The sequence below is a fragment of the Hydra vulgaris genome, chromosome 01, assembly GCF_038396675.1.
Source record: "Hydra vulgaris chromosome 01, alternate assembly HydraT2T_AEP".
NCBI classification, from domain to species: domain Eukaryota; kingdom Metazoa; phylum Cnidaria; class Hydrozoa; order Anthoathecata; family Hydridae; genus Hydra; species Hydra vulgaris.
The window spans coordinates 21,796,447-21,813,539 of NC_088920.1; the positions used below are offsets into that span (position 1 = coordinate 21,796,447).

The 17,093-nt window shown below is 25.4% G+C and overlaps 1 long non-coding RNA gene and 1 pseudogene across 1 annotated transcript; both read left to right on the forward strand.

Moving 5' to 3' along the window:
• The first annotated feature begins 10,540 nt into the window (after window positions 1-10,540).
• LOC136074826 (uncharacterized) lies at window positions 10,541-11,534 on the forward strand. The gene is made up of 3 exons (XR_010635477.1): window positions 10,541-10,737; window positions 11,275-11,378; window positions 11,470-11,534. It is a non-coding gene; the product is annotated as an uncharacterized LOC136074826 (long non-coding RNA).
• A 3,552-nt stretch (window positions 11,535-15,086) lies between these two features.
• On the forward strand, window positions 15,087-16,350 carry LOC136075204 (roquin-1-like; annotated as a pseudogene).
• Window positions 16,351-17,093: the final 743 nt, after the last annotated feature.

Genomic DNA, 17,093 nt, shown 5'->3' on the forward strand with positions numbered 1-17,093 from the left:
TCAAAGCAATGATTTTTACAACTGAATGCCTTTTCTGATGTTTAACCTGTTTAACAGACTAAGATCAGTTTACTATCTATATTCCTCCCTGACATTAAACTCTCGGGCCTCATATTTAAAACCAAATATTCTAACCAAATCTTCAATTATATAAATTCAGCAAAAGCTCTGGTCTTTTTTTAGATTTCAGATTGACATGGTGAAGTTTCAAAGACTCCTCATTACAATTTTACAGTTACTGTAACAAATTTAAACACTGTACTTTGTGAAAAATAACATTCATCATAATTAGTCTCTATAAAAATTTTGCTAGTAATCCGCTTTTTTAAATATATAATCCATTCCATATATATAATTCCATAATATATATATTAATTCCATCGTATATATATATTAACTCCATTATATATATATTAATTCCATTATATATATATATATATTTATATATATATATATATATATATATATATATATATATATATATATATATATATAATAATAATAATAATAATAATAATTCCATATATATAATATATATATTCCATAATCTATATGATATATATAATAATTCCAAATATATAATAATTTCATAATGTTCAATTTCAAAATCATACAAATTTATGGTTTTTAAACAATTCATGTTTTAACATGTGTTCAATTACATAAAGTAATAAACTTAATTCAATTACATAAAATAAACTTTTTGAGTATCAACTTTTTTTTTATAACGTTTTTTTTAAGTTTTCACAGATAGTTAAACACATTTTTAAGTCTTTTATGTTCATTAAAACATCAAGAATGGTCAACTGGTCTGCACCGATTTCAACTAATCAATCAAGTTTATCTTCAATGCATTGCTAAAATTAAAATTAGAAATTAAAATTATCATTTTAAAAAATAACAATTTTTTGTATACGAACTCACTCCACAAAAAACTGAGGACGGCATGCTGTATATGCAGTAAAGAGAAGTATGCAGTAACAGTTCAATTGTTTCTACAAAATTATACTTTTTTGTTTAAATAATTTTTATTTCTATAGTTTCTTTAAAATCTTTTCAGATACAAAAAATGTCAAAAATTTTTAAAAAAAGAATGGTAAAATTGAGTATGGTTTCTAATTTTTTTACCTCCTTGTTGTTTAATATATAATACTTAATACAATTACATTTTCCCTAGCTACAACTAAATAGACATTCAATCAGTCTTTAATTATTATAATTTTTCTTAATGCTTGGTTGCATAACCTTTTGCATTGATAAGCGTTTGGCGACTGTAGGGCATGGTTCAACTAGTTTTATCAACAAGCTAACTTCCAGCAAATTCTAAAACTAAATTCTAAACTCATAGACAAAACCAATTTCTAAACTCATAGACAAAAGTTTTTTGTCTATGAGTATAGAGTCTAAAATAATCAACAGATTTTCAATTGGGTTAAGAGCATGTGAGCATGTGCAAGCTAAAAAAAGTAGGTGTTCCAACCTTTTGTATATATCTTTTATTTTTTCTTGAAAGCCACCCTGAAGTAAACTTTTCACCTACCTTTATTCTTGCAACAATTGTATTGTTACATAAATGTTCAAAGCTTAACTTTCTATTTATCTAACTCACTGATACCCTGCAATACTTCATTACTTCCCTCACAATCAATAAATCTTCACTTTATGTTCTTTTTCACTTTTTTTCTGACCTTGACTTTCTGCTTATTGAGTTTTGATAAATAAATCTGGACAAAACTCTTTAAACTGATTTACCACATCCAACGTCTTTAGAAATGTTTTGCAAAAATCTGCATTATGTATTTGAATTATTCGACCTCTATCAAAGTCTGAAACATGTTTTTTCCTAAATTAATAAAAATAAATTTTAGCTGATAAAAAAATGTTATAGTTAAAGTTGAATGCTTAGATACTATAAGTACGAATGCCTTAAACCTAATAAATAGTTGATTTTTTGTAAAAATAGAATCAAAAGCTTCTAACTTTGACATTTTTGTCATTTGAATATATTTTCTAACCTATATAAAACTGTTAAAAATTCAACTTAATAAAAAAATTTTATAATCGTGAAAATATTAAAAGTTAAATAACAACTTTACTTTGCAAAAATACAATATAAAATCACATATAACACTTTATAAAGTAAAAAACTTTAATGGTAAAGGTAAAACATGATTTTAAAGGTAAAACATAATTTTAAAGAAATTATTTTTTTGACCTGTTGTTAATTCCAGGGCCCTCTTCCTTTTTTACAGTTTTTTTTTTAACTTTAATTATCAAATAGTGTTAATATATTAAGTATCTATCATTAAAAACCAAATATTTTGAAAAATTTTATGCTAAAATTAACTAAAAATTTAAAAAAATTTATTTTAAAAAATGTATGCAATTTTTTCATTTATGTTAGTTTTCTAACACTTCTTTAGTTTAGTTGATTTTCAACAGTTTAATTAATTATATTTGTTTTTTTATTAAAGAATATAGTTCATTGGTAGTTCTTATTTTATAAAAATAAGCTATGCAACATTGTTTGCAAACAAATTATGCTGTCCCTTTTTTTTTTGAGGACAATGTATATATTCTAGTTAGTTTTTTTAGTTTATAACTTAAATTTTAAAACAAGTTAGTATTTCCGGCCTTTAACTAGTTTTTTAATTTCTTTTGGATTTTTCAATTTCTTTTCAGTTTCTTTTTTAATGATAAGATTTTAAAGAAATAAAATTTTGTTAATATTAACAAAAATAAAAACCTGATTTAACTTTTTAGTGTCATTTATTTTAGCTTCTCCCTTTGCACGAAGCATCTAAAACATGTTAAATTTAAAATTCTTTTTAAAATGTAAAAGAAGTTTATTTTCCAAGATTTTAAAATAATAAATATTAAAATTAATATTATAAAAAATATATAATAAGATTATAAAAAAATACAATAATAAAATATATAAACTTACATCGACAGTATGATCTAGAATGATCATAATCCGCAATTTTTTTTGCTCTTTTTTGAATTTTGTCTGAATTCAAAAAATTTTTATCCAGATCATGAGTTATGAGCATTACATTCTCTAAACTATTAACAAGTATTATTAAATGTCAATATTAAAAAACATGGATTAATGTCAGCATTAATTACTCGAATATGTGACAGCCACAAACTGAAGTAATCTTGCTCTTTTTTCTTCATCATATGAGTCAACAATCTAAAATTTAATTATTGAATAGTTAAACACACTTCTTTCGTTATATCCATTTGTTTTTATTTTTTTATCATAATGATCTTTTGTTAAGTGTGTTAAATTACACCAAGTATTTAAGATTTAAAATCCATTACAAGCTGTTCCACCTCGGTTATTTTGTTGACCATTTATATTAACTAGAACACATTTAAATGTTCTATTAGTCTATAATATTTAAATGTTAAATTAATGTGAATAAATTAATATATAAAGGTGAATAAATAAAAAAATATTTTAAAAAATCCAAAAAGGACATAAAAAGATTTGATTAACCACTAAACCACACAATATTCTATATAATATTTTAACAAGGACCTCAGTCAGCTTTTGTGTCAAACCATGTTAAATGTTTTAACAATTTAAATGTTTATTGTTAAAATATTTAAAGGACTAATATTCAAATGTCCTTTATTGCAATTTTTTTTTTAGAAGTTACATTCGCTTTCTTTACAGCAAGTTTTCTTGCTGCCAATGGTTTCTGAGCGCTTTAAATATTAGAGATCTTTTAGTATCTCCAATCTTTTGATAATGCTTTACTTTCTATAATCTGTCCTGATCATGACGCTAAACTGATCTTTCGGTTTGACTTACAAGATTTAAAAATTTGATCTTGTTTGACTTACAAGGTTTAAAATTTTTTACCACTACTATTTTGCGTTTTTTTTTGCTTGCTAGTCTGCATCTTATAAACCAATCGGCAATAACTTGATGAGCAAGAGTACCAACATATACTAAGTATTTAAATAAACCTGTATATGGAAGAGCCATTGCAAATATGCTTATATATTGCTCTTCAACTAAATTAATCCCTTTCACTTTGATATACCAGTAGAGGCTGATTTAAACAACAAATACCCTAAACACCATCAGGATGTGCTGTTTCTTTAATGTTGAATGTTTTTGTTTTTTAATAAGGGAAAAATTAGTGAAATCTAATATGTGCTGTTTTGAAAATACTTCCCACAATTGTTTCAACTCCAGAGTTTTTTATTCTTTATGTTTTGGGTTCAGTAATAACTAAAGTTCGAGTTCTATATTCTTCGAGTAAGGTTTAATAACTAAGGTTCGATTGTAAGTAAGAATTTAGTTGTTTGATTTGTTTACTATCTCTAGCATAAGTATCAAGTCTTTTTTTACAGTTTTATAAAATCTGGCTTATTGTATTTTTTTTTAAGTAAAAACATTAGATCTTCCACTGTTCTTGACTTTCTATTAAATAACTAAGAATATTAAAAGTTTTAAAATATTTAAACATAGTTTTGAAAATTATATAAAGAGTTATCAATAAGTAGTGTGTCATTCTACTGTCAGTGTCATATATATATATATATATATATATATATATATATATATATATATATATATATATATATATATATATATATATATATATATTTACAAAATGTCATATAATATGCATTTTTAATTTGTCATATTTTTACATAATCATGTTTTCTCAATGCAAGTCTTTAATTTTTTAATTTTCCTAGAGTAAAAAAAATTTTTTCTTTTTATCACAATAAATAAAAAATATACAACAAATATAACAAAATCTAGTATAACTTGCCGATCCATTTTTTTGACACAAACCTTTCACCTTCACACCTTGTGAAATTCACAACCAACTCAACTAAATCCTTTTGTGAAAGTTTGCGTTAATTATTTTTAAAATATTATGCGTCTAAACAAATTTATTCTATGTAAACCTTATTAATTTATTGAGTTACAATATTGTGTGGTTAATCAAATCCTTTTATGCCTTTTTTTGATTTTTAAAAATATTTTTTATTAATTAATTGTTGCTAATATATTAATAATAATAAATGCTAATATGATAAAAGACAGCGGTTAACAAATAGTTAAGTCATTCAGTTATTATAAAACTTTGAGATAACTTTTTGAAAAAAAAAACAGTTTTTTTTAAAAAAAAAAATCTAGATTTTTGAAAAAAACAAAATCTAGATTTTTGAAAAAAACAAAACAGAAAAATCATGTTCAAAGAAGCTGTATTTAGTTTTTCAATTAATAAATAAGCATTAGTTATTTTACTTGAGTTAAACCTTCTCTAATCTTAACAAAACACTTCTTTGTGTCAAACTTTTTCAACACTTATCTTCTTTTTTAACTTTAAATGAACAAGTCGACAAGTTCTTTTAATTCCTGTATTAGATGAGATTTCTTTGGATCCTGCAGTAGAAAAAATTATTTTGATTCCTGCACAAGATGTTGGTGCATTTAACAATCCTTCAATGTCTGTTACAATGTTACAATCCAAAGATTAAACTTGAATATTGTTGGTAACAAGTTTTTGAATTCTTTATCTGCAAAATTCATTGCAGCTTTAATTTCGTTTTTTAGATAGATTAGATTTAAATTATCTAGAATATAGTCTGTTTGTAGGAGATAAGTATTATTGGCAATCTGAAAATATTTAGTATTTTTTTTCATCTTGTAGAAAATACAAACATTGTTTATCAAGTTTCACTTATTTTTGTTATATTTATTAGCAACTTATCTAGAACTACTGCAATTGGTTGCATTATTTAACTAACTCTTCTGTGTTTCATTTTATCTGTATGGCCCTTACTTTCAGACCAATTGTGAGATCTAAGCCTCTATTTTTATATTTGTAAATTTAACACTGATTTCTTGTTTTTACACTTTTAAAATTTTAATTTGGTTTAAATCAAGATTTTTCAAAATGGTTTACACCATGATTTAAACCATTTAGTTTCAACCTTTCAATTCTAAATGCATGTAAAAATTTATTAACTGAGTTATTTAAGAATAAGCACAGTAAGTGAATCGACTTTTTTATTAAGCCATATTATATCATTTATTAGGCCACTTGAATTGGGGGAAAACAAACTAAAAAATCAGTTGCAGTTTGTTAAGTTAATTTTTTTTAAAAGCTCAAAAGTTTTTCTGGTGTCTGTAAGGCCAAAGTTTGACACAAAAGCTGACTGAGGTCCTTGTTAAAATATTATATAGAATATTGTGTGGTTTAGTGGTTAATCAAATCTTTTTATGTCCTTTTTGGATTTTTTAAAATATTTTTTTATTAATTAATTGTTGCTAATATATAAATAACAATAAATACTAATATGATAAAAGACACAGCGGTTGATAAATAGTTAAGTCATTCAGTTATTATAAAACTTTGAGATAAATTTTTAAAAATTCAATTTTTCAGTGGGTCTAAGTACAGTTATTATATCTACATTGTTAGGCGAAGCAATGATTTTTTGGTACATAAGGCAGCTTATGGGCATGTGTAAAACTTTGTATATTCATGCTAGTGTCGGTTAAGAGTGTCAATGATTTTAAGAAGAAATTAGCGTAATTAGATTTTGGTAACAAAAATACCCCAAAATTAAAGACTTTATTAAGACCCATATAATACTTTCATGAAGGGATCTTTTTGATCAATTCAGATGAGTTAGGGGCCATCCATAAAGTAAGTCACCATTATTTAGGCAATCTTTTGACTTCCTCCCCACCTTTGTCATGGGTTACCCTTTTTTTCTATCCCCCATTAAAAAGGATGATATAAAATTGGGTACCCCCTTTTTTTTTTAAACAAAATTTGTTCTTAATTCAAGCATGATTATTGACATTTTTTACATGTGAATTGCACAATTGAAAAATTAAATTATGTTTGTCTATACATTAAACTTAATCAAATGTGAACATAGAAACTTGCTTCACTTTTTAAACATGACTTAAAGTAAAAAACAAGTTGCAATGCTTACAGATCTGAGACAAACTTAATTGCACAAAGAGGCAAAACAGATCATAAGGAGGGACTTTAAATGATTTCAATGATCAAGGAATGGTGCTCTGAATACTAGAAATGATAAAGGAAATGATTCTTTCCTGCAATGTCTAAAACAACTACAGTTTTTAAGCCTTCTTCTGACAAGCAGATTAAAATGGGTAAAGCAAAAAAGTGACCAGGAATAACATGGAAATAAGAGCTTGTTGAAGAGCAACATTCGGGATCCTGGAATTTAACGACCTGCATGAAATATGACTGGTGTGAACATGAGAGGCATACTAGTCTTGATCCTTTGTATAGAGTTGATGAGGATCTAGCTCTGTCATGTTGCCAGGATGGATATACTCAGCCACCATTGGGAACTGATCAATCATCAAACTTGAAAAAACTAGCAAATTCAAAGTTCTGTTTCTCCAACAAAAATCCACTGTTCTGCCTTAAATATGAGTCAAGAATTCAAGAATTTCTTTATTTCTTAAAACTTTAATGTTATCAAGTCCTAATAAAAAAGCTTGCAAAGAAATAGGCTTTATATGTGTATAAATAATGCTTTTTTGCTAACAAATAATATGTTAATAATTAACTGCAGGATTATTTGTATTTTTTTATTTCTTTAAAAAGTTTATCAAGAATTTGGTGACGATACTGTAGTGATAACTTAATTTGAATAAAATTATAATTTTATTATTGTTCATTAAATATAGTATATCTTGATTTGCACAAAATTTAAATCAAATGAATGATAATGTAACAATAACTTCATAAAAACACACATTCACATGTGTTTTTATGAAGCTTGTTATGAAAAGCATGATCTATGTTGTTAAGATTAAAATAGAAAATAAAAAAAGTCTACCAGGTGACATCCTTTTCTGAGGAACTCTTCCCTCTCTCTTGCTCTTTTTTGTCCTTTTGTCCCCCTTCTCCCATTTAGCGTGACTTCCTTTATCGATGGCCCCTTAATTGCAAATTTCACAGAGTGTGAAGAAAGAGTTTGTTTAAAACCAATTAATTGGGGGGTTGGAGTACATTTTTTTAGCTTTGTATATTTTTTCATTTTGTAGTACCAAAAGAGGTTAAATAGTGATTATTTTTTTTTTAAATTACGGTTATTTTCTTTTTTTATTTGCATATTCTCTCTCAATATGACTGGGCGGAACCATTTTGTGAATTTCACAGTCAAGGAAGAGTTTGATTTAATTAAAAAATTTTTAATTTTGTTACCTATTATTTTATTTGTGACAAAATATTTAAAAAAATTTTTAAATTTTTAAAATTTTAAAAAAATTTTTTAAAAAAAAATTTCATAGTGATTTTCTTTTTCTATCTGCAAGTTCTTTCTTAATATAACTGGGTGGAACAATTCTTTCTCAATATAACTGGGTGGAACAATTCTTTCTCAATATAACTGGGTGGAACAAAACAAAATTAACCAAATTAACATTTGGTTAATTTTGTTGTTAAGTTTTTATTTTTTATGGTGCCAAAAAATATTGAATAATGATTTTCTTTTTTAAAAATTTAATAGTGATTTTCTTTTTCTATCAGAACTTCTTTCTTAAAATGGCTGGAGAGAACCATCTTGTAAATTTCACTGGTTGTTAACAAAGAGTTTGAGTCAAAACAATGGGTTGGCAGGTCAGACTAAATTTTGTTAATTTTTTATTTTTATGGTGCTAAAAAATATTGAGTAGTAATTTTCTTTTTTAAAAATTTAATAGTGATTTTTTTCTATCAGGTAATTCTCTCAAAATGGCTGGAGAGAACCATCTTGTAAATTTCACAGGTTGTTAAAGAAAAGCTTGTGTTAAAACATTGGGTTGGCAGGTCAGACTACATTTTGTTAATGTTGTTCTATTTATGGTGAATTTTAAAGATTCTGTTAAATTGTTAATAAATGTTCAAATTATAATGGCAATTGAGTTATAGGCAAAAACACCTGTTATAATAGTAATTGAGTTATAGAGAAAAACACTTGTTTGTAACTTTCTTGTACCTACTACTTAATCTTATCGACAGATCAATATTTAGGTTTTACGGCACCCTTTAATTGAATGACCTCAAATAATAAGGGGGGCTATAACCCCCAGAATGCTAGCCACCTTGTGCTAGTGTTCGTCGCCAAAAAATATTTTTTCTTATTTAAATTTTTTATTAATTTATTAGAACAAAAAGCCAAACGAACAGACACCTGCTTATGCCAACTTGATACAATGCGAAATGCTAACTTAAATGCTAGATTTCAATTTATACCAATTAAACCTTTTTGTAGTAGTTTTTTCTAGTAGTTTTTATTTTTGCCTCAACGTTTTTTACAATAATTTTTACAATAGTTATACATTTGTCTGTTAATTACTTTTATTTTATTATTTTTTCATAGATTTTCTTCGAACTCTTTCTCTTATCAATTATTTTTTAAACTCAATAGTTTAAAGTTCTTGTTGTTTTGATTTAAATTTATTTTAGGAGTTGAACAAAATGTCAAGACCTATCTATAAAGATTGATTTTGCAATATTGTCACAAATGCACTAATAAACTTTACAATGATGCACAATTTGCGATATGAACAACAATATATTGTATATACTTGAGATTGTATATACTTGAGATTGTATATACTTGAGATTGTATATGCTTGAGATTGCATATACTTGAGATTGTATATGCTTGAGATTGTATATGCTTGAGATTGTATATGCTTGAGATAAATATGAAGTAGAGTACTTAAAATATTTGATTCATTTTTCAGTTTTCACAGCAAAGATTTTTCTTGGACATCTCTGATACAAATATAAAATTTAAATTTGAACAAAGTATTTCACCTCTATAATAGCGATTAAAAGTTGACAATAACTATAGTGCTCTACTACTCTTTGTAGAGCACTATAGTTATTGTCAACTTTTTATTGTCTTATATCCGCTCATTTTCCAAGTTTCATCAAATTTATCCAATGTATGTGTCAAGGAATAACATAAATATTTTTAATTATTTAAATATGTACGACTATTCAATAATGGCTTTTTGTTATAAAAATTTTAAATCATTTTAACAGTGGCTTAACTACTAATTATGCTCCCCCATCCCCCTCCTCAAATAATTTTTCCTTGGGGTTGCTTTTTATGAATGAAAGCTATCAATTATTAAAAATTAAAAGAAAAATAATTAAAAAAACTCCTTAAAACCTTCCCTGTGTTCCATGCCTTGCTGGGGTGTGATCCCCCCCCCAAGTTACACAACTGCTTTTTTACAAAAATTTTACATTTATATTTTTAAATTTTATTTTGTTACTTGTAAATGATTTTATAGTTTTTGTTTATGGAATTATATGTATTGAAATAAATGTAAAAGTTTATAAATTTTTTTTTAAAGAACTTTTTTTTTGTTATTTAATATTTCTTTGAATTCCATGTTAATTTTTAAGTTGATAGGAGATTCATTTAAACTTTGAATTTTTTCATATGTAAACTTTATGTTTTGCACTTTTTTACATTTAAACATTTTTTATGTAATTTTATTTTGTTTAGCAGAAGATAAAGAAAACTTTATTACAATAAATCAATAGAAAATGTACCAGTTACCTAATAGTTCTGAGACTTGAAAGTGAAAAGCGACTATAAAACCTAAAGTTGAAGTCACTTTCTATAGATGTTTGAGTTACTGATGTATATCTATGTCATTAATTATCATCACCGAATTCAAAAGAAATTGAAAAAGTAGAGTTAAAGGTCGGTAATTTTTTCACTTTATCATTTTACAAACTTTTATGATTTTATTTCTAACATTTTAATTCACACATCAATGATTGATGACATCATTAATGACATATGATAAATGATTAGATGATTAGATGAATAATTTTATTTAATATTTATTAGATAGGAGTCACAATAAATTTAAAAGGATAAGTTTTTTAAATCAGCACGGACCGATATATCAAAGGTAAAGGGATTAATTTTGTTGAAGAACAACATGAGCATATTTGCAATAGCAAATAAGTTCATATATTGCTCTTCAACAATTTCCATATACAAGAGCAATTTCCATATACAGATTTATTTAAATACTCAGTAAATGTTGGTACTCTTGCTCATCAAGTTATTGCTGATTGGTTTACAAGATGCAGACTAGCAAGCAAATAAATACACAAGAAATAGTAGCGTTAAAAATTTTTAAATTTTTAAAATCTAACTAAAACTTAAAGTCAGGTAATAACTTTTTAAAATATATTTTAAAAATATTTAAAAAACTTTTTACATTTTTAGGAAATAAAAATGATAAAGTTCTACTGCCCCAACAGCTTGAAATATATGCAGATTTTAAGGCAGAAAAAACTGAAAAAAAGAGGCTTCCTTCAGCAAATATAAAAGTTTGTATATAATGATTTTATACAAATTTTATTAGGATGATGGTAATTTTTTTTAAACAAGCCGTTATTTATTTACATATTTACTTTATAGTATTAGAAGAGGAATGATACATGTGGAGACATGCTACCTGTGGAGACATGCTACCTGTGGAGTTAAAAAACCTGCTGCAAAGAAAGCGAAAGTGACTTCTAAAAAGAAAATTGCAATGAAGAACATTTGAATATTAGCCATTTGAATATTTTAACAGTTAACATTTAAATATTATAATAACAATTTAAAATTTAAGCATTAAATTATTCACCTTTAAATATTGATTTGTTCACATTATTTAACATTTAAATATAATAGACTAATAGAACATTTTGTGTTCTAGTTGATATAAATGGTCAACAGGTGGAACATTTTGTTATGGATTTTAAACCTTAAATATTTGGTGTAATTTAAAACACTCAACAGATCACTATGAGAAAAAAATAAAAACAAACGGATATAACGAAAGAAGTGCAACATTTGACTATTCAATAACTAAATTTTAGATAGAGTTATTGAATAGTCAAAAAAGAGCAAGGTTATTAAGGTTCAGTTTGTGACAGGGTTCTTCACATGTTCCAGTACAAGGGTTCAAAACATTGCAAGGCATTAACTAAAACTAAATTTTGGTTTTTAAAATTTTTAAATTTAGTGAATACAAATTTATTAAAATTAGAAAATATAAAATGGTTATAAAAGTTCATTTCAATTTTAAGTTTTTTAATTCAGGTTCAACTGGTTCAAAAGGACCTTATTCATTTACCATTTAATGTTCATAACTCATGATCTGGATAATTTTTTTTGAATTCAGACAAAAGTTCAAAAGAGAGCAAGAAAAATTGTGGATTATGATCATTCTAGACATACTGTTGATGAAAATTTATATATTTTTCTTATTATATTTTTTTATGATTTTATTATATATTTTTTATATAGCATATAATAATAGTTTTAATAATTATTACTTTAAAATCTTGGAAAATAAACTTCATTAACATTTTAAAAAGAACTTTTAATTTAACTTGTTTTAGATGCTTCCGCAAAGGGACCAGCTAAAGTAAATGACACTAAAAAGTTAAATCAGGTTTTTATTTTTGTTAATATTAACAATATTTTATTTCTTTAAAATGTTTTCATTAAAAAAGAATTCTCTAATGTATTTTCAGTCGCACCAATTTTCCTGCTCTTATGCAACAGTAAAGCTTCGCTTCAGGTAAAACAACCCTTTTGGCAATTGCCTTGTTAAAAAACCTTTTGTTTCTGCAAAAAATCTTTAAGCTCACCTGAAGTTCGTTAGAGAACATTTAAATGATTTTAATGATTGCAGTGCACATATTCATGCTTTTAATGATTGCAGTGCACATGTTCATAATTTTAATGCATGCAGTGCACATGTTCTTGATTTTAGTGCATGCAGTGCACATTTCATGATTTTAATGCATGCAGTGCACATATTCATGATTTTAATGCATGCAGTGCACAGGTTTATGATTTTAATGATTGCAGTGCACATGTTCATGATTTTATGCATGCGGTGCACATGTTCGTAATTTTAATAATTGGAGTGCACATGTTCATAAAAAAAAAGCCTTTCAATTGTTCTCATTTAAATACATGAAGTTATTTTTATTTGAAATCAATAAAAAATAATTGAATCAATTACACTAAATTCTAAAACTCTTTTTTTTTTGCCGTCACGCATTATACTTTTTTATTATTTGTTAGTGTTATATTTTTTATATATTTTAATAATCTAAAAATAGTCTAAAAATATTTAAAAAATTGCATAATAATTACATATATCATTGTTACATTAACATTTTATATTAAAATTAAAATATAATAATTACAAATATTATAATAAACAATAATATATCATTATGTTACATAAAGTCTTGAAATATTTATTTTTAGTACTTTACTTCTATGTAAATATAGCAGGCAATATTTACTTGAATAAGGTGACCAAGTCCTCCTTTTTACGTAGAAGAGCGCCGTAAAAATCTTAGTTTTAATTACCTTTGGCGCTGCGCTCTCTTACATAAAAAGGAGGGCGTTGGTCAGTTTAACTTAAAAGTTATTTTCTTTATAAAGTATTGTCAAAATTTCTTTGTGTTCAGCACATAAATTTCTTTATGTATACAACAATTTCACACATAAATTTATTTGTACATACAACAATTTCACACATAAGTTTCTTTATGTATGCAACAATTTCACACATAAATTTTTTGTTTTAAAAAATATTATTTTTATTTTCTGAATAGAATTTCATTTAATTTCTTTATATTTTTCATTATGGAAATTGTACAACATTGGTACAAGTTTGAAATGAATTTTTCATTTCAAATTATTTTTATTAAAAATTTCTAAAAATACTATTACTCAAAAAGTATTAGTTTTATAATTAAATGTGTAACCATATCCTACTAGTAAATTTTGTAAATGGTAAAAAATAACTAATAAAATTTATAAATTTATTATAAAAGTTAATAAATAATTTTTTTAACAATAGGTGGCGATAATATATTATAAACTATAATCATGTGTTATGTATCTAGACATTTATATGCTCACTATACATTCAACTATGCATTTTAATTTTAATATAAATATATACATTTTAATTTTAATATAAATATTAATGCGGTAGTGGTGTAGTGGTAGAACGCTCACTTCATAAGCAAGAGGTACCAAGTTCAATCCCCACCACGTCCCTGGAAGTACCGTGCTCAACTTGTTTCGATGCGAAGCGGCCTTCTTCGTCAAGGTTCGTGTTTCGGAGATATAGAGTTGAGAGAGGGTTATTACCACAATTAAGTAGCCTCCTTGTCTGTAGTGGCCTTCCCGACCTTGAGGAGGTGAATTAACAAAAAAAAAATAAAATATGTATATATATATATATATATATATAGATATATATATATATATATATATATATATATATATATATATATATATATATATATATATATATATATATATATATATATATATATATATATATATATATATATATATATATATATATATATGAATAGATATATATATAGATATATATAGATATATAGATATATCTATACCAAGAGATCATGATCCGTGATCCTTGTCTAATGGAATGTAAATGGAAGTAAAGGAAAGATGTTAATGAAATATCAATGAAAATATTGTTTATGAACTGGTCATTAATAGTACAGAAACTATTATTAAACATTGAAAAAACAATTGAAAAAAATAAAATTGTAAAATATAAATAAAATATAAAATTGTAATGTCTATTGTAATGTTGATGTCTAACTCCTAGACCTGCTTAAAAAGTCTCATTGACATCCTAATAATACTTTCAACGCATATTAATCCAACAAGGAATGTAACTTCATAGGTAATTAAGATGTACTTTTTTTTTTCTTTTTAGAAAATAATACTTTCACTTACTTTTTACTTAACGTTTTCATTATAAATGCACATTATTTATGCAGTTGATTATTTTGTATTTTATTGGGAATAAAAGTAGAAAAACTGTTTTTGTAAAAATTTGTAAAAATGTTGTAATATTGTAAATTATATTTTTACAAAATGTTGCACGATTCAAATTGTAATTTGCAAGTTATATTTTTATATTTTAGCAATTTTTTATTTATGAATACGATGATAAACTTTAATCTTAAAATATACTTCTCTTGTAATTTGACAATGATTTGGTATTTTAGTAAAGAATAAAAAAAATTGATTAGCTTCAGTTTGATAGAATGCCAATACAGGCACCTTGATGGACAGACTTCAAGTTGTGTCCTGTATGTCAAAATGAGTTTAAATCTGGACTTAAGCCACCTATAAGTTTAGGTTGTGGTCATAGCATATGCAAATCATGTTTGTTGAGACTATCAAAACAGCAGTGTCCCTTTGACCAAGCAGAAATCAAAAATGATATTACAAAACTTCCTGTAAATTATGCATTACTTGGTTTGTGTGGTGGGACTATTCCAGATTATTTTGAAGTTGAAATTCCTGAATTAATTATAAATCGTAAAGAATTTGATGCAGTTAGAATTGCTATTGAAACCCTGGCTGAATGCTTGCAAAATGTTGTCATAACTAGTTCTAATTATAATTATACAAGTAGTAATGGGATCCTTACAAGGCCCATGCAGCGAAAAATTGTTTCAATTTTACATTGTCAGCTTGCAGAGGTGGAAGGTCAGTCTCGTGCTATGAGAGCTGCATGAAGTATTGGTGAAAGAGCTGTGAAAGAACTAATTTTGATGCATCAAAACCACAGACATTATCTACAGCCCTTTGGGCAGCTGTAAGACGAAGAGGATGTCAGTTTTTAGGTCCTGCTATGCAATTAGCAGTTCTTAGGTAAAAAGCAAACTAAGTCTTTGTATTTTTCATTAATTTTTTATACTTTGTTATAATTATATTTAATTATGTTATCATTATAATTATAAATATAATATAAATAGTAGTTATTTTTGCTGTTATATATTTAGATTGATACTTTTATCATTAGAGGATTGAATTTCTCTATCAAGAAAAGTTTTGTTTGTAGTTCAACGTTTAAAGAAACAGTTTACACAGACATCAAAAACAAGTATTGGACATGTTGTACAGTTGCTTTACAGAGCTTCTTGTTTTAAGGTGGAAATTTTTATTTTAGGAGGAATTTTAAAATTATTTTTAAAATTCCTCACCGTTACTATATAAGCTGTTTAACTGCAAAACAAAATAATTCCTATTGGATTTTATACATTTATTTCATTTTTTAAATTGTATTTCACGCTACAATAATGACATTGTATTTCCCACTCTAATAATGACAGGTAACAAAAATAGATGGTGATTCATCATTACTACAACTTCATGAAAAGATGTTTTTATTTTATTTTTATTAAAATTTTCTTGAAAAGTCTTTTTAGCTTTACTTGCAAACACTTATCGTTTATTAATTGTTTTTTATATTCAGTATCGAACATATTCAGTACTTAGAAAAGAACACGATGCACAAATTGTGCAAATTGCTATGGAAGCTGGACTTCATATATAACCAGAGCAATGGTCAGCTCTTTTATATGGCAATGATTATCATAAGTCACATATGCAGTCAATCATTGACAAGGTATGTGACAAAAAGATAACCTTTTTCTTTTTTTTTTAAAAAAAAAGGTATTTTAATAAAAAAATATATTTTATTTATAATTATAGCTTCAAACTCCTGCTTCATTTTCATCAGTATACAAGAACTTATTATTGCGTTACAACGAACTGATGATCTGCATAACTAACAAAACCTTCAAATTCACCTTCAGAAGTTAGCCAGCATTGATTCTAATCCTGAAGCTGAACCACCATTATGGAAAGATATAGAAGAATGTATGACATCTCTTCTTGTTGTTGTGTCAGGATTAAGAAATTTTGCTAAAGTATGTTCTTTTAATTAATAATTTTTTGATAAGTATTATAAATTTTTACATTTATTAATTCTTTAACCATTTCATAGATCACATGTTTTGCATTATAGGATTATGCTAGTAAAATTAAAGAAAATATAGAAGGGAGTCAGGTAAGTAATATTAAGTTAAGTAACTTATCTGGATTTTTATTTTTTTCAAGTTAATTAAAATTTAGTTTGATTTTGTGTAGATGATTGATACAATATACCGCACAAGTATGTGTAGAGATAT